At 43.3% G+C, this 19,031-nt stretch overlaps 1 long non-coding RNA gene across 3 annotated transcripts in view; it reads left to right on the forward strand.

The window, feature by feature from the left end:
* The window catches only part of LOC137541388 (uncharacterized), a 145,807-nt gene that overhangs the window by 60,933 nt on the left and 65,843 nt on the right, over positions 1-19,031 (forward strand). Inside the window, exons 3-4 of one of the 3 annotated variants that reach the window (XR_011025146.1) lie at positions 15,976-16,044; positions 17,126-17,327. This is a non-coding gene — a long non-coding RNA (uncharacterized lncRNA). Of the gene's footprint in view, positions 1-15,975; positions 16,132-17,125; positions 17,328-19,031 lie in introns of those variants that run through there. The other 2 variants (XR_011025145.1, XR_011025144.1) reach the window with 2 other exon arrangements.

Here is a 19,031-nt window from a genome sequence, read left to right on the forward strand (position 1 = left end):
CCGTCTGAACCAGCCCTTAGCTATTTAGAAAACAAGACTGAGTTTGACCAAGTTGGTTGAATAGCTCAGAGTAGCTCTTTTGCATAGATAACAGCTCAAGTGTTTAACTCTTCCTGTACTGGAAAAAAATGACACTTTTTTTCTTTGCTACTAAGGCTCTATTAGTTATCTGTACTACATCTCACAAGTTTAGTTTTGCTTCAGACATGCTTTAAAGGGAGTCTGTAGCTACTAAAAATTGTTATTTTTACCTCGGTGTTCGCTTCAGCAGTCTTAGTAGAGGTAAACCGCCACATCCCCGTGGCAAAACAAGGGCTTTAGACCTCCCAAATCCCCGGGGGAAAATCCGGGAAGCCTCTACTGAAGTCAATTTCCGTGGATCTCCACCTCTCCCCGCCCCTCTCTGTCTTCCTACACAGAGAGCGGCGGGGAGAGGCGGAGATCCGCACGGCCATTGACATCAGTAGAGGCAGAGCTACAGCTCAAAGCTCTGCCTCCCCGGGCAGCAAAATCCACGATCAAGAAAGTCATGGATGTTTGCCCCGGGATTTGGGGGTATAAACCCCTCGTTTTGCCGCGGGGATGTGGCGGTTTACATCTGCTGAGACTCCTGAAGCGAACTACCTGGTAAAAATAAATTTTTTTAGTCGCGTCAGAGTCTCTTTAAAAAATCCATATGCTGTCCATGGTGCTGATTCTATTACGGAATCAGCACAGCTCAATATAAAGTTGTCTTTTTAAAACTGAAGGTATTTGTAAATGTTTAGTTTTACCTAAGCGAGAAGGAAATCAATCTAGATACATAATTTCTAGAAAGTAAGTGAATATGCAAATACTTTCCCCTAAAAACCAACTAGTGTACAGTATGCTCATTAGTTTTACTAGCCATGTTATCCAACTTTGAGGCCTTGTTCACATTGCGTTCCTTCGCGTGTCCGTCTGCATTGGGCGGTATTTGATGCATATTTTTTTCTGATTCCTGGCGCTTGGGTGGGCGAATTGTTTTTGTGCTTAGCGGTTTTCTAAGCGTTTTTCCAAGCGGTTTTGTAATTCACTCCCTGACACAAGGCAGGAAGTAAACTCTTTGACCCGGAAAATAATAAATACAATGTATTTATTCTTAAAAACACGACCGCAATCGCTACACAAAACCACCATGCATACACCATACACAATTGCCACCATGCATCTTGTCTGCAATCTCGAGGGAAAGGTAGTTTTATGCAGGAGAGGCACTCCTGCAAAACGCCCACTGGGGGCATTCCTGGCATCCCTTCCCCAGCTGCCATTGGGCAGCTCTGCTTCTCCATGGCCACTCCCCAGCTGCTCCCCGCTTCCCTGCACTCTGCTCTCTGTGTGTTGAGACACCCAGCGCAGAGCTTGCAGCATCATGACCCCAGGAGAAACCCCAAGGAAACTTAAAGAGGAACTTCAGCCTAAACAAACATACTGTCATTAAGTTACATCAGTTATGTTAATTAAAATAGATAGGTAATATAATCTCTTACCCACCCTGTTTTAAAAGAACAGGTAAATGTTTGTGATTTCCTGGGGGCAGCCATCTTTTTGGTTGAAATGAGGTGACAGGGAGCATGAGACACAGTTCCAACTGTCCTGTGTCCTGATCACCCCTCCCAGTTGCTAGGCAACAAAAACAACATCAGAAATGCCATCATGCTAGCACAGCATCAGGGGAAAAATGCCCAGTCAGTTTTCTTTGATGGGGTGGAGCTTAGCTTCTGTACTATATTGTAAAATGCAATAAATTTAGGCTTCGGTAAGAAAAACAAAGTTCTGATGCTGTGAAACTGTTAAAGGAACACCAAGTCTTTTCAGTTCTGCTAAAGTAGATTTTTAGTCTGAAGGTTCACTTTAAGGATAGCTGGCCACAGAAGCCTCGGAGAGCGACGGGGATTGCGGCTACCTGATCTGGGGAGCATGTGTTTTTTTTTTTGTTTTTAACTAAAAACCCCACCTTGGATTCACTTTAAATATTTCTGCTTGCTGTGATGGTGTGTCCAGTGTCAATGTAGTGCTCACTGGAGGGACGCGGGAGGTTGGAGGAGGTTGCTATTGAAATATACATACAATACAGACCAAAAGTTTGGACACACCTTCTCATTCAAAGAGTTTTCTTTATTTTCATGACTATGAACATTGTAGATTCACACTGAAGGCATCCAAACTATAAATTAACACATGCGGAAGTATAGTACATAACCAAAAAGTGTGAAACAACTGAAAATATGTCATATTCTACGTTCTTCAAAGTATTTGAAGTATATGCTTTGATTACTGCTTTGTACACTCTTGGCATTCTCTTGATGAGCTTCAAGTGTTTGCGGGGCCCATAACCCAGAGGTTGGTGGATCGAAACCATCCTCTGCTAGGTGTACTTTATTTTTTTACACCTTGCTTTACCACATGGGCCAATCGGCGGCCAAAGCCCCTTAAGAGAAAGTGTCATTAGGGCCTTGCTGTAACATAGATTGTAGTGTAACTATTTCAACTAATGTACCCTTCTTAAACTTGAAGATTGTATACAAATGTAAGCAGAGTGGCGCAGTGGAAGTGTGCTGGGCCCATAACCCAGAGGTTGATGGATCAAAACCATCCTCTGCTAGGCATGATTTCATTTTTGCACCTCGCTTTATCGCATGGGCAAAACGGTTTCCATAGCCCTGTAAGAGAAAGTAAAATAAGAGCCCTGCCATAACATAGATATTACGGTAGCTAAGACTACTCCTGGGCCTTTCTTGTAGTTGGAGATGAGTGAACTGTGACACCACACTTAAAAACAAAACAGAAAACAAAGGCCCTAAAATGCCAGCCTGGATTTTATTTGAAATCCCGGCCGCATCTCCACAATCAATCCAAACCCCTCTATGGTTACCTAAACAGTCTAAATTTCTTGGAATGGTGTTGCAACATTATCTATCTGTCTGGGATTCCATCTGTTTTTCAAAAGGCCTGATGTCACCCTCTCGGCCCTTGATGTCATTTATAAACAACCCTTTGTTTATTCCCGGTAACGAAGATCCATATAACTTTAAATGGTGGAGAGAACACGGACTGGAACAGGTTAGGTCATTGATAGGATGCTCTGGAATCCTCTCTTGGGGAGATCTACAAGAGAAATACCAGATCCCTCCCGTAGAAAAGTTCCGCTATATGCAACTTAGGCACTGGCTTTCTTCCCTTTTCCCGTCTCAGACCAGATTTCCTGTTATATTAACCAACTTTGAGAATCTCTGTATGCACAATCCATTTGCGAAAGGGATTTTATCAGAACTCTATTTTGACAGATCCACCGCCTTCCTATCGCCATGAATATATAGCTAAATGGGAATCGGATCTGAGGGGAGGAAAAATCAAAAGAAGAATGGGAGGGGATTTGGAATGTAATCCCCAAGCTATCACTTAATTTAGCAATAATTGAGTCAGCAATAATTGAGTCATTGTATAAAGTCCTTTTAAGGTGGTATTGGGTACCAGCAAGATTGGCCCACCTACCTGGAACAAGTGGGGGCTCATGCTTTCGGGGATGTGGAAATAAAGGTGACATGTTACATGTGTTCTGGTCATGTACAATGCTTTCAAGACTATGGTCAAGGGTCTTCAGAATGCTTCAAACTTTGTTCCATAAAACAATTCCAAGAGACCCTTGGATAGTCTTATTGCACGGTAAAATAGACTCCCTCCAAAAATCGCAGAGGGTATTGGCCCACTTTATCTTTGTTGCCGTGACTCAGACAATAGCATGAACATGGAAAGCTCAATTTGTGTCATTTGAAGAAGTCAAACAAAGAGTGACAACTTTTATGATACAAGAACATCTGGCAGCTGTGTTAGATGATAAGATGGACAAATATCAGAAGACATGGGACCCGTGGAAGAGATATGTGGGATTAAACTAAAGTGTTGTACCGTACTGTTCAGATTGGACTTTGGTAGATTCAGTCTTCCTGTCTTCTTTCCTTCTCCTTTCTTCTTTTTCATTTCTTTTCTTTCTTTTCCTGACTTTGCCTCTTTCCTTCTATTCTCTCTAGTTGGCCCCTAGGAGCCCGGGATTTTACTGTTTGATAATAGCCTACAGTAGGCGCATTCTCCTGAATTAAGGATCACTAAGAATTTAAATTTTTACATATTGAATGAGAGGCCATTGACAAGACTCATGTGATTCCATACTCACAATGTAATCCTGTTATATATGCCTACACAGTTGAAGATTTTGTTCGATTGTACAATTTTACTTGTATACCCGAGTATATATTTTTGTCTCTTCTTAAAATTTGAGCATAAATACAAATTATGTTTAGTTCAGGTTACCTTTTTGCCTATTTGTTCCACAAAAATAATGATCTGTGCTACATTTGTTTTAAAGATAATAGCAATTGCTTTTTTTGCAAGATGATGAGGTCACCCAGTCCGTTTACAATAGCGCAACGACATGACAATGGTATGGTTGAGTAGTTCAGGATTTGTGCTGGAAAAAAATCATTCTATCTTTTATAGCTGTTGAGATATTTAAGATTTTATCAAAACAGTTCACTGAGCCCCCGATACAGCAGTGCTCGGCAGGGTGAACTTTTGACCTTTACAAAAACATAAATATCTCAAAAGCTATTGTAGCGAGTAATGGGACCTCTTGTTTACCGTCTCCAGTGGCACCCTACGTCTCAAAGTCATGCAGACACCAGTACAATGCAATATATTTATTCCCCCCAGGCCAACGGGGCCAAATAGGGTAGAGTAAGCAAATGAAAGTATCACAGAGTACTAATCAAACACTTGTCAGCTCAGCCAAATCACAACAGTATAGCAACAGGCTTTATGCATCCGTACTATGCATTGCGTGAGAAAAACAGGTTTAGCACATACAAGGTGCACAAATACAGTACAGACCGAACCGGGTTCGCGAACCTAAAATCGGAGGTTCGGCCCATCTCTAGTCAGCACAGAAATGTGTCAGTCCGGGCAGACACAGCTAATAGGTAAACACAGGGTGTTAAAGAGGAACTCCAGTGAAAATAATTTAGTAAAAAAGTGCTTTATTTTTTACCATAATTATGTATAAATGATTTAGTCAGTGTTTGCTCATTGTAAAATCTTTCCTCTCCCTAACTTACATTCTGACATTACATGGTGACATTTTTACTGTGGGCAGGTTATGTAGCTGCTCCTAGCTGTTTTGGCTGTTAGAGACAGCTGTAAACAGCTAATTCCTGTCTGTGAACCTTGTTACATTGTGGCAGTTTGCCCAGAGTACCGCGGTACCCAGGGCTTCTTGTGGGAGGGGTTTCAGCACAAAATCAGTCATACAGCGCCCCCTGATGGTCTGTTTGTGAAAAGCATTATATTTTTCATGTAAAAGGGGGTATCAGCTACTGATTGGGATAAAGTTCAATTCTAGGTTGGAGTTTCTCTTTAACCCATTCTCTGCTCCCATGAAACCAGGAAGTAGATACACTGCAGATTTATTGCAGAAGTTGTGTAAGCTGTAACAAATAAATGTTTTTCTTTAAAGGTTATTGTGCTGTTGCTAATCTTTTATAGCAGAGAGGAAATTCTAAGTTCAGTTATGCTTTAATTACTAACGCAATACATTTCCCTGTAAGAGGAGCAGGCTAATTAATATGCATTAAAATCAGTATCCTCTATTCTTTATTATAAGAGGAATGTCAATATTAACTCTACATTTATAGACAACTGGAAAATATGGATCTGGCTGGACCAGAACAGCTCAGAATCCCATTATACTGATTGTCTTTGTAATGTTTGCAGTGATCACTTATCAATTTGCATAGGACCTAATTGAAATCTGATGGCAAAAAAATGCCATCAGATCGATTTTCAATAGATTTCATACTGAAATCTATTGGAAATCTGTTCCTAGTAAAATATGATCCTAAACACATCAGATAGATCAGAAAAGCTATCTGAAGATCTATCTGATGCTAATCTAACGAGTGTATGGCCACCTTTAGATTATTTTCTGTAAAGTACTGGTAGAGACTGGTCATTATCTCTGGTGCATTGTCTTTTTTGGTTATCTCCTGCTTAGTAGAACAATGCCTAATTGTTAGGCAGATAGATGGTTAGATAGATAACTTAGAGAAGTTAGAAATTATCTATCGGGCAGGTAAATCTAACAGAAAATCTAACACAAAATTGTATGGTGTATTCCCAGCATAAGAGCTAGCTTGGAGCTATCCATATATTCCAGTTGTCTATAAATGTAGTGTGAATAATGTAATTCTTGGAATAAGCAACAAGGGATACCCATTTTATTGCATATTTATTAAAATTAAGTTTTAATTCGTCTCAGGTTTAGCCAAGTTCTCTTGCAGGGACATTTTATAATTAAAATTGTCTTATTTACTCATATTTTGTTTTATTAAAATTATGTTTTGACTGTGTTTTTACTAGGAGTCAGTGTTGGCCACTTCTTCAATTGTGAGCAAAGTGAAACTCCATAAGAGCTAAAAGTATAACAACAAATATTTTCACTGACTGTTTGAAGCTGTAGTCTGTTCCAATGGCATCTTATTGTTGGCTGTAGTTCTGAACATAAAGCTTTATCTAGACAGGAAATTCTATTATATACCCTTCTAACAGTGAATGTGTAAATGTTCGGAAATGTTGCAGTTATTGTATAAAAGTCTGAGCTGACAGGGGAGTCAACATTTACATCTCTCTCCAGACCAAATGCTTTTTTATCACATCTTTTCACAACCATATATATTCAACATCCATTCAGACAGTTACTTTATGAGCACAGCACTAACAGCGCAAGCACAGCAGTATCCCACTGGAGTCTGTGCCTCTGTATAAAGCAAAATTGCACCAACTTCTCAAAAAAACAAGCCAGGGCCCGCGGCTAAACACTAGTTTGCAGAGGTGCCAGCGCAGTTCAAAGACATTGATATATAAAAGGTTGCCTTTGTTGTTCTTTTACAGTGCAGCAAAAACTCTGGCCAGAGAATACAGGGACGGTGTTTGATTCAAATGCTTATGGCCATGGGATGTAGCTAGCAAGGCTGTTTTTTTTCCAAAAGTCAAGCTGATTTCTCTTACATTGCAAAGCACTTTGACACACTGTCGTCTTCTTAACAATCGCTCTAGCAGAGCTGAAGATTGGAATGTGATGCATTTTTTACACATACATAGGAAGGCCAAGAAAGATTCTAGTTCAATTAATACAAGTTATAATTCAAATATGTAAAAAAAAATTCTGTTATTTTTTTCATACTGCTCGATAGCGATGTCGTGAACACAGAATTTTCTGTTCGTGAACGCGAACTTCCGGGAAATGTTTGTGAACAGGTGAATCTGGCGAACCGCCATAGACTTCAATGGGCAGGTGACTTTTAAACCTACAAAGTTTCTGTGATGAAAAAGTTGTTTCAAGGGGTCTAACACCAGAACAGGGGCATGCCAGAGGGGGATCCATGCCAAAACTCTCACCCAAAATTACAGAGTTGATGCAAAGTCGGGTTTTAAACCATAATGGGCAGAAATCACATTATGCACAGCTCTGGGTGTCAGTGGGCTGTGGAGTGTCACACAAAAAAAAAAAAAAACAGAGGAGACCTATATGCTTGCCCTCAAAAGGGCTCTTTGGGGTGCTTTCACAGCAAGTGAGGAACAAGAACACAGGCCTAGCTAATGCATTCCCTACCTATCTGCAGCAAGTCTGACCCTGCTCTCACTAACAGCAGCCAGCAGAGAATTAATCCAATATGGCCACTGCAACAGCTTTTTGATAGGAGGGTGGGGGGTCCAGGAAGGGGTGCTAGCTAATTGGCTGCCATGTGTCTGCTGACTGTGAGGTAAGGGGTCAAAGTTTAGCTCAATGATGATGTATAGGGGGCGAATCGAACATGCCAAATGTTCGCTGTTCGCTGCAAATGCAAACAGACAACGTTTACAGAATACTGCTCGCCGGCAAACAGTTTGGGCCATCTCTACTGCTCAAGTGTTTGGAAGTAAACAAGATGCAGGCATATATTTTGTATTTTTTATATTGAAACAAAAAAACAAGTTTTTTAAAAAGAGAATCTGTAAGAAAAATAACCCCCACTGGGGATACTTTCCTCAGGAGGCGGAAGCCTCTGAATCTTAATGAGGCTTCCCACCTCGTCCCAAGCCTCAGGGATATAGTACTGGCTTCCTCAAAACCACAGCCCACAAGCCTGTTGGCTGAGGCGTGGGTGCAGTAGTAGTGTTGCTCAGATACCCCTTTTTATTATCCAGGTTGATCTGGATCTGGATAGTAAACTATCTGGATAAATTCAGATATCCGAATTCGAACCGTTCTGCAATCCAAATAGATCCGGATATCAGAACCCATTATCCGGGGGTAAATCCGGGTATCCGGATTGAAAACTGGAAGTGGCCTTTAAATTGCTTCCAAAACGTCTTTTATAGTAAATGATCCATGAAGCATCCTGTTTTTTTAAAGAAAAACAGTAATTGTTTATAATACAAAAAAAATGGCTGTAAATTAACATCAGGAAGTTCCAGACAGCGATCGTGCAGCCCACATTGTTTCCAAAGTCCAACGCACAACTGGGACATCACAGTTTTCAACCCAGACACCTCAAAAAAATTACAAAGCAATTGTGTTTTGAGTTAAATATACAGTGGAGGAAATAATTATTTGACCCCTCACTGATTTTGTAAGTTTGTCCAATGACAAAGAAATGAAAAGTCTCAGAACAGTATCATTTCAATGGTAGGTTTATTTTAACAGTGGCAGATAGCACATCAAAAGGAAAATCGAAAAAAATAACCTTAAATAAAAGATAGCAACTGATTTGCATTTCATTGAGTGAAATAAGTTTTTGAACCCCTATCAACCATTAAGAGTTCTGGCTCCCACACAGTGGTTAGACACTTCTACTCAATTAGTCACCCTCATTAAGGACACCTGTCTTAACTAGTCACCTGTATAAAAGACACCTGTCCACAAAATCAATCAATCAAGCAGACTCCAAACTCTCCAACATGGGAAAGACCAAAGAGCTGTCCAAGGATGTCAGAGACAAAATTGTAGACCTGCACAAGGCTGGAATGGGCTACAAAACCATTAGCAAGAAGCTGGGAGAGAAGGTGACAACTGTTGGTGCGACTGTTCGAAAATGGAAGGAGCACAAAATGACCATCAATCGACCTCGCTCTGGGGCTCCGCGCAAGATCTCACCTCATGGGGTGTCAATGGTTCTGAGAAAGGTGAAAAAGCATCCTAGAACTACACGGGAGGAGTTAGTGAATGACCTCAAATTAGCAGGGACCACAGTCACCAAGAAAACCATTGGAAACACATTACACCGCAATGGATTAAAATCCTGCAGGGCTCGCAAGGTCCCCCTGCTCAAGAAGGCACATGTGCAGGCCCGTCTGAAGTTTGCCAATGAACACCTGAATGATTCTGTGAGTGACTGGGAGAAGGTGCTGTGGTCTGATGAGACCAAAATAGAGCTCTTTGGCATTAACTCAACTCGCTGTGTTTGGAGGAAGAAAAATGCTGCCTATGACCCCCAAAACACCGTCCCCACCGTCAAGCATGGGGGTGGAAACATTTTGCTTTGGGGGTGTTTTTCTGCTAAGGGCACAGGACAACTTAATCGCATTAACGGGAAAATGGACGGAGCCATGTATCGTGAAATCCTGAACGACAACCTCCTTCCATCTGCCAGGAAACTGAAAATGGGTCGTGGATGGGTGTTCCAGCACGACAATGACCCAAAACATACAGCAAAGGCAACAAAGGAGTGGCTCAAGAAGAAGCACATTAAGGTCATGTAGTGGCCTAGTCAGTCTCCGGACCTTAATCCAATAGAAAACCTATGGAGGGAGCTCAAGCTCAGAGTTGCACAGAGACAGCCTCGAAACCTTAGGGATTTAGAGATGATCTGCAAAGAGGAGTGGACCAACATTCCTCCTAAAATGTGTGCAAACTTGGTCATCAATTACAAGAAACGTTTGACCTCTGTGCTTGCAAACAAGGGTTTTTCCACTAAGTATTAAGTCTTTTATTGTTAGAGGGTTCAAAAACTTATTTCACTCAATGAAATGCAAATCAGTTGCTATCTTTTATGTAAGGTTATTTTTTCGATTTTCCTTTTGATGTGCTATCTGCCACTGTTAAAATAAACCTACCATTGAAATGATACTGTTCTGAGACTTTTCATTTCTTTGTCATTGGACAAACTTACAAAATCAGTGAGGGGTTAAATAAATATTTCCTCCACTGTAGGTGGTAGCAGCAGCAGAGGCCTGTGGCACCCTGGCGGTGGGAGCAGCACAGGCAGCAGGAGCAGGGCAATGCAGCAGCAGCAGGTGTAACGTGTGCCAGGAGCATGCCGGATATTGTATCATGGCACGTAGCATTGGTACCAGGGCTGTAAAAAAAATTGTGAACCAGGCTTAGTTAGTTAACAATCAGGAGGAGCCAGGAGGTTGTGGTGGTAAAGGGTGGTAAGGCAGGCATAGTGATTCCCAGTCACTTTATTTCCCCCTCTTGCCAACAACAGGGAAAGACTTGCCCAACAGGGTCTGGCGGCCTTTTTTCCTTACGCGGGAAGCTAAGGAGGGAGCAGAGGAGGCCACTGAGGACTGGCTGCCTGAACAAGCCTCAGTGTCGGCAGGGGTGGCAGAGGGTAGGCTGCCTGCTAAGGGGCGACATGATGACCGAGTCCCCAGGAACTGCTGGGCGGCTGCTGCTGCTCCTGCGAACAGTAGTGCTGGTGAGGGTGGAGGTCTCTATTGTAGAGCTGGTGGTGGCCTGCTCATCCACCATCGGCTGGAAAATGGCCGCTACATGCTGCTGCAGCGTGACTACCCCTAACAGCTGGTCGACCAGTGGCTAGCGGCTGAATGGACACTAACGTTTCTCCCTCACCTCTTCCCCTTGCTGCCCCTCCCCCACCTGCCAGTGCCAGCAGACATAGTACAACTTATATGTGATGTTGTCACCAGATGATGTGGGGTACTTGTACTTTATTAAAATCGGGGTTGGACTTTAACGAAAATCAGCACGGAGTGACAGACAGCAGAATAGAAGACAGTGCACACTAACTGTCTATCTGTCACACTGACACTGCTGCTCGCCACAGCAGCACTGCAGTAATCTGTAGTAAGCCAACACAGTACTACTCTAACAACTAACTAGCACTGCAGTACTAACTACACAATAACACAGTAATCCTATTCCCTAACCTATACTGTAGCTAAGGCCTGGCCTGCACACACACAGGACCTAACTATAGCAGCAGCTGCAGCACAGAGTCTGACTGTCACTGACTGAAAATCACAAATTTACACAAGCTAGCTAACTAAAAAACAAAATAGTGGTATAGTACAGGTGTTTATGTGCAAAAATGCTAGGTTTTATCACAGTATACAGCACTTGCTTAGCCAACACCACTAGAGGAGATGTCTCTCAGTGACCAGTCACAGCAAGGACGATTTTCTCATCATGGCTCCTGCCTTATATACAGGAGGGGCTGGCCACGGTTGCCCTCTGTGATTGGTTGCTAGGGCTTCGGCAGGGAGCCCTCTGATTGGCTCAATGACGTCATGGAGCCCTCTGATTGGCTCATGGACATCATCTGTGTTTTATGCTATCCAGATATCCGAACTAGATATCCGTATTTCTTTCAGGATATCACAAGCGAATCCGAATTCACCAGGATCCGGATTCCGGATTTAGCCAGCTATCCGGAATCCGGATCCGAGCTCGGATAGCTGAAAAGTTTGGGTACCCGGAATCCGGATGAGCAACACTATGCAGTAGCTTCCCCGGCACCATTGCAGACACAGTAGTGGCTTTCCGATGGGCACAGGCGGAAATAGCCGACCCCGATCAGGTCTCGCCAATCACCTACACCTGCACAGTAGACTGGACTCTATCGGGCTCGGCTATTTCTGCCTGAGCCAGAGAGGAAAGGTGCTACTGCTCCTGTGCAGGAAGTAAATATTTACTTCTCTGTTGTTTGGGGCTGCCAACGTTTGTACCGAGGGTCAGAGAAGGACAGGGACAGCCTCATTAGGATCCAGAGGCTTCCCCCTTCCATGGTACCACCCAGGGGATATATTTAATTTTACAGATCTTTTTAATTGACTCCCTGACGTAAGTCAGGAAATAAACTCTTTGATCCAGAAAATAATAAATACAATGTATTTATTTTTAAAAATGCAAACGCAATTGCTGTACAAAGCGATTTTGTGAGCATTTTGCGCTTTTCCTATACCTCCCATTATCGCAAAATCAGCCCAAAAAAAAGGTCCATGCATCGCTTTTCTGATCGGACAGCGAACAGAATGCCCCAGTCTGAACTAGCGCATAGGAAAGCATAGTGTAAGCGCTTTCAGGGCGATTTTGAAAAATCGGCAGCGCTTAAAAACATCAAAAAGCGCCTCTAGTGTGAACAAGCCCTCACTAAGCAGAGATGGGCAAAAGGAAGGTGGTCTGTTACAGAGAGGAGATAGCATATAGCACTACAGACTACACTACACAATACATACATAGACATAAGACTATGGTAGGGTGACCATATTTTGATTTCCAGAAAAGCATGCAAAACAGCATGTGGGCGTGGTCATGGGTGGGGCCAAATATACAAGAGCTTAGCAGTGTGCTGTCCAACTTCGTGGGCATGGAGGGCCATTTTTTTTTCCAGACCACATGGTGGAGGGCCGGCCGACCACAAAATGCAATCAGATTCGCAGAAGATTTCCCCACAAATGCAATGAGATTGGCAGCATATTTCCCCACAAATGCAATGAGATTGGCAGCAGATTTCCCCACAAATGCAATGAGAATGGCAGCAGATTTCCCCACAAATCCAATGAGATTGGCAGCAGATTTCCCCACAAATGCAATGAGATTGGCAGCAGATTTCCCCACAAATGCTATGAGATTGGCAGCACATTTCCCCACAAATGCAATCTTATTGGCAGCAGATTTGCCCACAAAATGCAATTAGATTGTCGCCAGATTTCCCTACAAAATGCAATCAGATTGTCGCCAGATTTCCCCACAAAATGCAATCAGATTGTCGCCGGGTTTCCCCACAAAATGCAGTATATGTAGCCAGGTCTATAGTGGGCTAACATTAATTACCTGGAGGGAGGGTGGTTGGGCAGGCTGGCAAGCTATTTGTGGTGCAGGCACTGCACTGGGTGGGCAGTTGGGTAGCCGGGTGGGAGGGTAGGCAGATAGGTAGCCAGGTGGGAGGGTAGGGAGATAGGTAGCTGGGTTGCAGGGTAGGCAGATAGGTAGACGAGTGGAAGGGTAGGCACATAGGTAGCCAGGTGGGCAGTTAGGTAGCAGGGTAGGCAGATAGGTAGCTGGGTGGCAGGGTAGGCAGTTAAGTAGCTGGGTGGCAGGGTAGGCAGCCATGAAAGTGAATGGGATCAGCCATGCAATGCATAGAAACGCAGATGGCATGTGTTCGTACGCATTGCGTTCCAAACACACAGCCGTCTGTGTTTCATGATGTGAACGTGGCCAAAGAATCAGCAAACACATGCCTTTTGTGTTTTTGGCAAAAATGCAGCTAGTGCAAAAGGGCCCAACACACACAGCTGAAGGAGAAGGAGCCAGGAGAAGGAATAATAGATGTCTAGGCCAATTTGCAGGGAAGGGTGTGACTAACAACAAGTTACTGCTAGCCACACCCTCCCTAGTAAAATGAATGAAATGATTCGGCTCATGATCCGGTTCTTTTTAATGAATTGAATCCAATGAATAGATTCATTGAAAAGAACCGGACTTCCCATCACTAATATCTCCTGTGTTCTGTATCATAAAAAGCAGCCCAGCTTGAAGCAATGGATTTAACAAAAAAAAAAAAATTCTCATTAGTCAATCCATTTTCTCCTCCAAAGTCTTTCCCACTAAAGTTCACCTGATGGGAGTGAGAGTACGGGGTCAGTGGACAAGCATTCCTCTCTGCTGCAGCTCTGTTTATTCTCTTGCTGACATCCTCCCTCACCTCTGTGCAGCTGCTTCATAAATACCTGTTCCATGCATACTTTTCCCCCTCAATGGCTGGGGCGGTACTTCCCTTCCTCTCAGTGCAGTGTGGTAGCAGAGGAGCTGGGTCACATGATCGCCCATCTTCCTCTTATTTTCTCCTCCTTTTCCTCCTCCAGTCTCCTCTCCTGCTTGGCTCTGTCTGACACTTACTAGTTTCTATTCTCCTCATTCAGCGCCCCCTTGCTCCAACCTTCATCACTGCGCTCAGGGCAGTTGCACGCCCTGCACGGCCCAAGAAAGGGCAGTGCTTAGGAGAAAACTCAGGAGCAGTGATGAGCGAAAATGGCGATATTTATTCGCATTCATTTTCACGAAAATTCAACTTTCAAGCAAAAATGTCATTAAAAATCATTTTGTAATAAGTTTGTGATTTTTCAAATTTTTCACTAATTTTCATGCTAAGAGAAATTATTTTTGCACATCTGCATTAAAATATTTTTTTTTACGTTTCCACGCTAAAATAAACGATTTTTGCGTTCTCACAAGAAAGATAAGTATTTTTCACAGTTTCGTGAATTTTTCCCTTATTGCAAAATTGCAATGAAATCTCGAAATGCAAAATGCCCTTTTTGATGCGAAAATGACTGACTGGTCAAACATAATAGCTGTTCCATATGGATGAACAAGGTGGTCCCGGTATTAAACGCTAATACCTTCAATGACACTGCAGGCAGAGTAGGTTCTGTAGCTCGAAACTGGCGCCCCATAGCAGCAATGTAATGCTGAGCGGGGCGCAAAAGGGTAATTCGGCGCTCCGGCGCTTGCCGGACCTCGAATTACATATCTCTCCGAGTTTAACGGCAGCGGTGAGAGCCCTGAGCCTGTAGCTTACTTTTAAGGGCCGTGGGATGACAATCGTCTCAGATCAGACTAGCCTTCAGTACCATTTAAGGTAATTACTCCCTTATGGAAAAAACCTCATGCTAAATTCCCAGTGGATAGTGGTACTGCATTACCTGTGAAAGCGGCAACTCAACGTATTGGGAAAGCGGCGCCTCACATTATCTGTGTGTTGCGTCACTTACAGTGAAGCATACAGCCAATGAAAAGTATGCTTCGCTGTCACTATTAATGCATGTATTTTGCAGTAATGCACTTCACGCAGAGCGTTGGGATGCTGCATGCTGTTACCACACTAACTGCACTGTTAAGGTTGCATAGGTGGTGAATTGCAGTGGGCCAACCCACATTACAAAGTGGCCATTACATTGCACCGCAACGTACCAATGTGAACTTAGCCTCAGGGCTGAAACCCACAACAGCAATTTTGAGCATTTAGGGAGCGATTGAAAATGAACGCTGGCAATCCAGTGCAGGAGACTTGGGTGCAGCCAGCGCCACCCTAGACCGTAATAGGCTAATGTTAATGAATAGGCTGAATTCCACTGGAGCGATTGCAAATAGAAAATCGCAAACGCAGGACATTTTTGTGCGTTAGTGTTTAGCGTTAGAGTTTCTGCAATGTAAAGTATATAAACGCTGGCGTAATCGCTCATCAAAACCTACAGAGAGCGATTTCGCAAGCGTTTTTAAATTACTGCACACTGTAAAAATAAATTAAAATTAATTGAAAGGACCAATCAGAGTTAAAAATGCTAAACGTAAATCGCTACACAATCGCTGGCAAAACGCTAACACTTTTGAAAAACGCTACCAAAATCGCCAGAAAACGCTCATAAAAATCGCTTACCAAACGCTCATTAAAAACTCTAGCGATTGCGATTAGCGTCAGCGATTTGTAGTGGGTTCCAGGCCTTAAACTTCTTGGATTAAATGACTCACCTTTTTAACTGACAAGGAGAGAGGGAGAGTGGGGTGTGAAAGAAATTATTTTATTTTAAAGAGTAAAAAAATAAATAAGCTACAATTTGGGCACTTATTCAGACATGTGTATTTACAGTGTATTCTCATTTTTTCTTTTTTGAAAGAGCAGAAGATAAATATAATGAAGGAAAAGTAACAGCAAGCACACAGTCACCTTGGCAACAGAAGTGTAGGTAAATACAGAGCATCTACATCTTGTATACTAAATGCTGTGTGGCACTCTGGAGGGTGCTTAGCCTCCCCGTTATTCAGCAGTAAATGGTGGCATTTGAATGTAAAGTCTTATTTCTGGTCTTCATGTTTTTTCCGGACAATACCGAGTTGATTTACATAACATTAGCCGTACACAAGGCTACTATAATTAACACCATATTGAATTCAATATTTCGAACAATGTTTTCATTTAAATACGTGAGTATAAATAATCACTTGTAACTGTCATGGCTGTCATTACGCAGACACTTGAAATTCTGTATTCATCATCACTTTTCAAATTTATGTAAGGCTCAGTTTCCACTTAGAGGAAATTGTAGTCCTTTTAAAGAGCACCTGTCAAGGGAAAAATATGTAAATGGACCTTGCTAACCTCCTTTTTGAAAAAAACAAAAGAAGTTTGATGCTCATCTAGGCATAATACCCGTAAAGGTACCCATACCATACTTGATATTTGTTACAGATTAATCGTTATGATCAAAAAGTAGATATGATCATATACAGGGGCATAGCATGGAGGAAAGGGGCATATGTCCCTGGTGCAGCACTGCACACCCCTTCTCTCTATCTCCCTCCCTGCCTCCCTTTGCAACAGCAGAAGACGCAACAACATTCCAGTGACGGATTGCATAATCTCTCCTCTGCAGCATTCCCAGCATCCTCTCCTTGACAACAGTGTTGTCTATTGTCACAGGATCATGTACAGGCAAACAGAGGCACCAAAAGAATCAAAGTCAATAAAAAGTTTAAAAGTCAGGGGAGGCCGAGGTGGATTTCCCTCCTCCAAGTAGACACAACAAACTGTTGATAGAGTTTAACCAAATATTTATTCATATACTCCAGAAAGTGCAACACGTTTTGCAGACATATCCCACTTCCTCAGGCTATGAACGGAGCATAAAACTCATGTAGGTGTAGTACAAAGCAAAGAGCCTTGCTTTGTACTGCACTTACATGAATTTTATGCTTTATTCTGAGTATTTTCTTGCTTGCTGGCGACTTAAAAGGCATTTTATGACAAGTTGTAAAAATATCACCTAGGTGAAAAGTCAGAAGAAAAAGTGAATTGCATATGGCCCATGATGACCTATGACCTTGAGTAGAAGCAGTAGAATGTTGTACTGTGCTAGCCATCAGTAAAAGCACGAAGTTTTGAATCAGGATGACACCATTTATTGGCTAACTTAGAAGAAAAAGAGTAAGCTTTCGGCTGGATAAGCCTTTTTCAGACTCAATTTCTGTATGCTGACAAGATGTTAGAACAGGCAGCTTATATACATTGGACATTAAAATGAGATACATTTCTTTTGTAAACTAAACAAATGTCATCAGATACCTACATTACAACAACAGAAAGGCCTCACAGTGATGCTAGTTACTTTATGAGAAATATATGACTCCGGATGATGAGGAGACATCGTAAAACCAGAGTTATAAAGTAGAGGCAGAGTACATACTCAGGGGTGTAGCTAGGGGAGGGGAAAGGGGGACATGTGTCCCCGGACTCTGCACTCAGGGGGGCGCATCAGCTGAGTAGCCAACATTAGCAATGTGTGCAGCCTGCAGGTGTAACTTTTCTGTGTGTCACCCATCACAGTACCCGGCATTCTGCAGCTTCCTGCACTGGACGTGGTGCCCGTCTCCTTCCTCTCCCAGTTACATTGCGGGAGATCTCACAGCTTACAGCCTGCATGCAGAGCAGTAATGAGGGGGAGATTATGGCCAATAGCAGCACCACCAGCTTCACTCTACCCAATGCTCGTGCTGCTGTGGCCATGTAATCATAGAGGAGGGAGGGGCAATTTTTAAAAGAACTGCCGCTCAGTTGATATGGCGCTGCCAGCTACTGCTAAGTGAAGTGCGCCCCTGTGACACTGCTACTGACCTTGTGCTTCCTGGCCAACCTCCATGCTGCTAACCCCCCAGATGTCAGGAGGAGACCCTCAGCTTTGCTGCCGATGAAGATGAGATTAGGAGGGAGACCACCAGCCATGCTGCTGATCTGTGATGTGCTGTCCCACCTCCGTGTTTACATTGCAGGGCTGCTGCCTCTGACAGAGGAGAGCCTAGCAATCAGGGTGGACAGAGGTGAGATCAGGCCCAGGGTGGAGGGAGAATGAATGGGAAGGGATCTCCTGTGTTAAATGATTAGCAGAGCGATTGCCCCCCCTCCCCTCCCTCCTCTAAAGTAAAATACAGGCATGGCTAGTGTACAGGGAAGGTGAAAGGTCATGTGCTGGTGTGGTGAAATTTTTTGCAACTTTATCAGATTTTGCAACCGGTTGCACTTATTTATAGGTATAGCTATCAGAAAGTGCAACCTAATCATTGACTTTAACCTATCTGTATCAGAAAATGCAACCCAACCAAACCCTATTCTCACACAGAACCCTCCCCTCTTGCTCAACTAATAACCCACCCAGGAGGGAACAATCCCCCCTCTTGCTCAACTAATAACCCCCTCCTAGGGAACAATCGCCCCTCTTGCTCAACTAATAACCCCCTCCTGGAGGGAACAATCCCCCCTCTTGCTCAACTAATAACCCCCTCCTGGAGGGAACAATCCCCCCCTCTTGCTCAACTAATAACCCCCCCTAGGGAACAATCCCCCCTCTTGCTCAACTAATAACCCCCTCCTGGAGGGAACAATCCCCCCTCTTGCTCAACTAATAACCCCCCCTAGGGAACAATCCCCCCTCTTGCTCAACTAATAACCCCCCTGGAGGGAACAATCCCCCCTCTTGCTCAACTAATAACCCCTCACCCCCCGAGGGAACAATCCCCCCTCTTGCTCAACTAATAACCCCCCCCCCCCTGGAGGGAACAATCCCCCTTCTAGCTCAATGGGATTTGTGGTTGCAAAAAATTACAGGCGTGTTAACAGAGAGGAGCCACGCCTACACAGTGATACACTGTCCTCTATGGCAAGTTGCAAAATATGATGGGT

The sequence above is a fragment of the Hyperolius riggenbachi genome, chromosome 12 (genome assembly GCF_040937935.1).
Source record: "Hyperolius riggenbachi isolate aHypRig1 chromosome 12, aHypRig1.pri, whole genome shotgun sequence".
In the NCBI taxonomy this organism is placed as follows: domain Eukaryota; kingdom Metazoa; phylum Chordata; class Amphibia; order Anura; family Hyperoliidae; genus Hyperolius; species Hyperolius riggenbachi.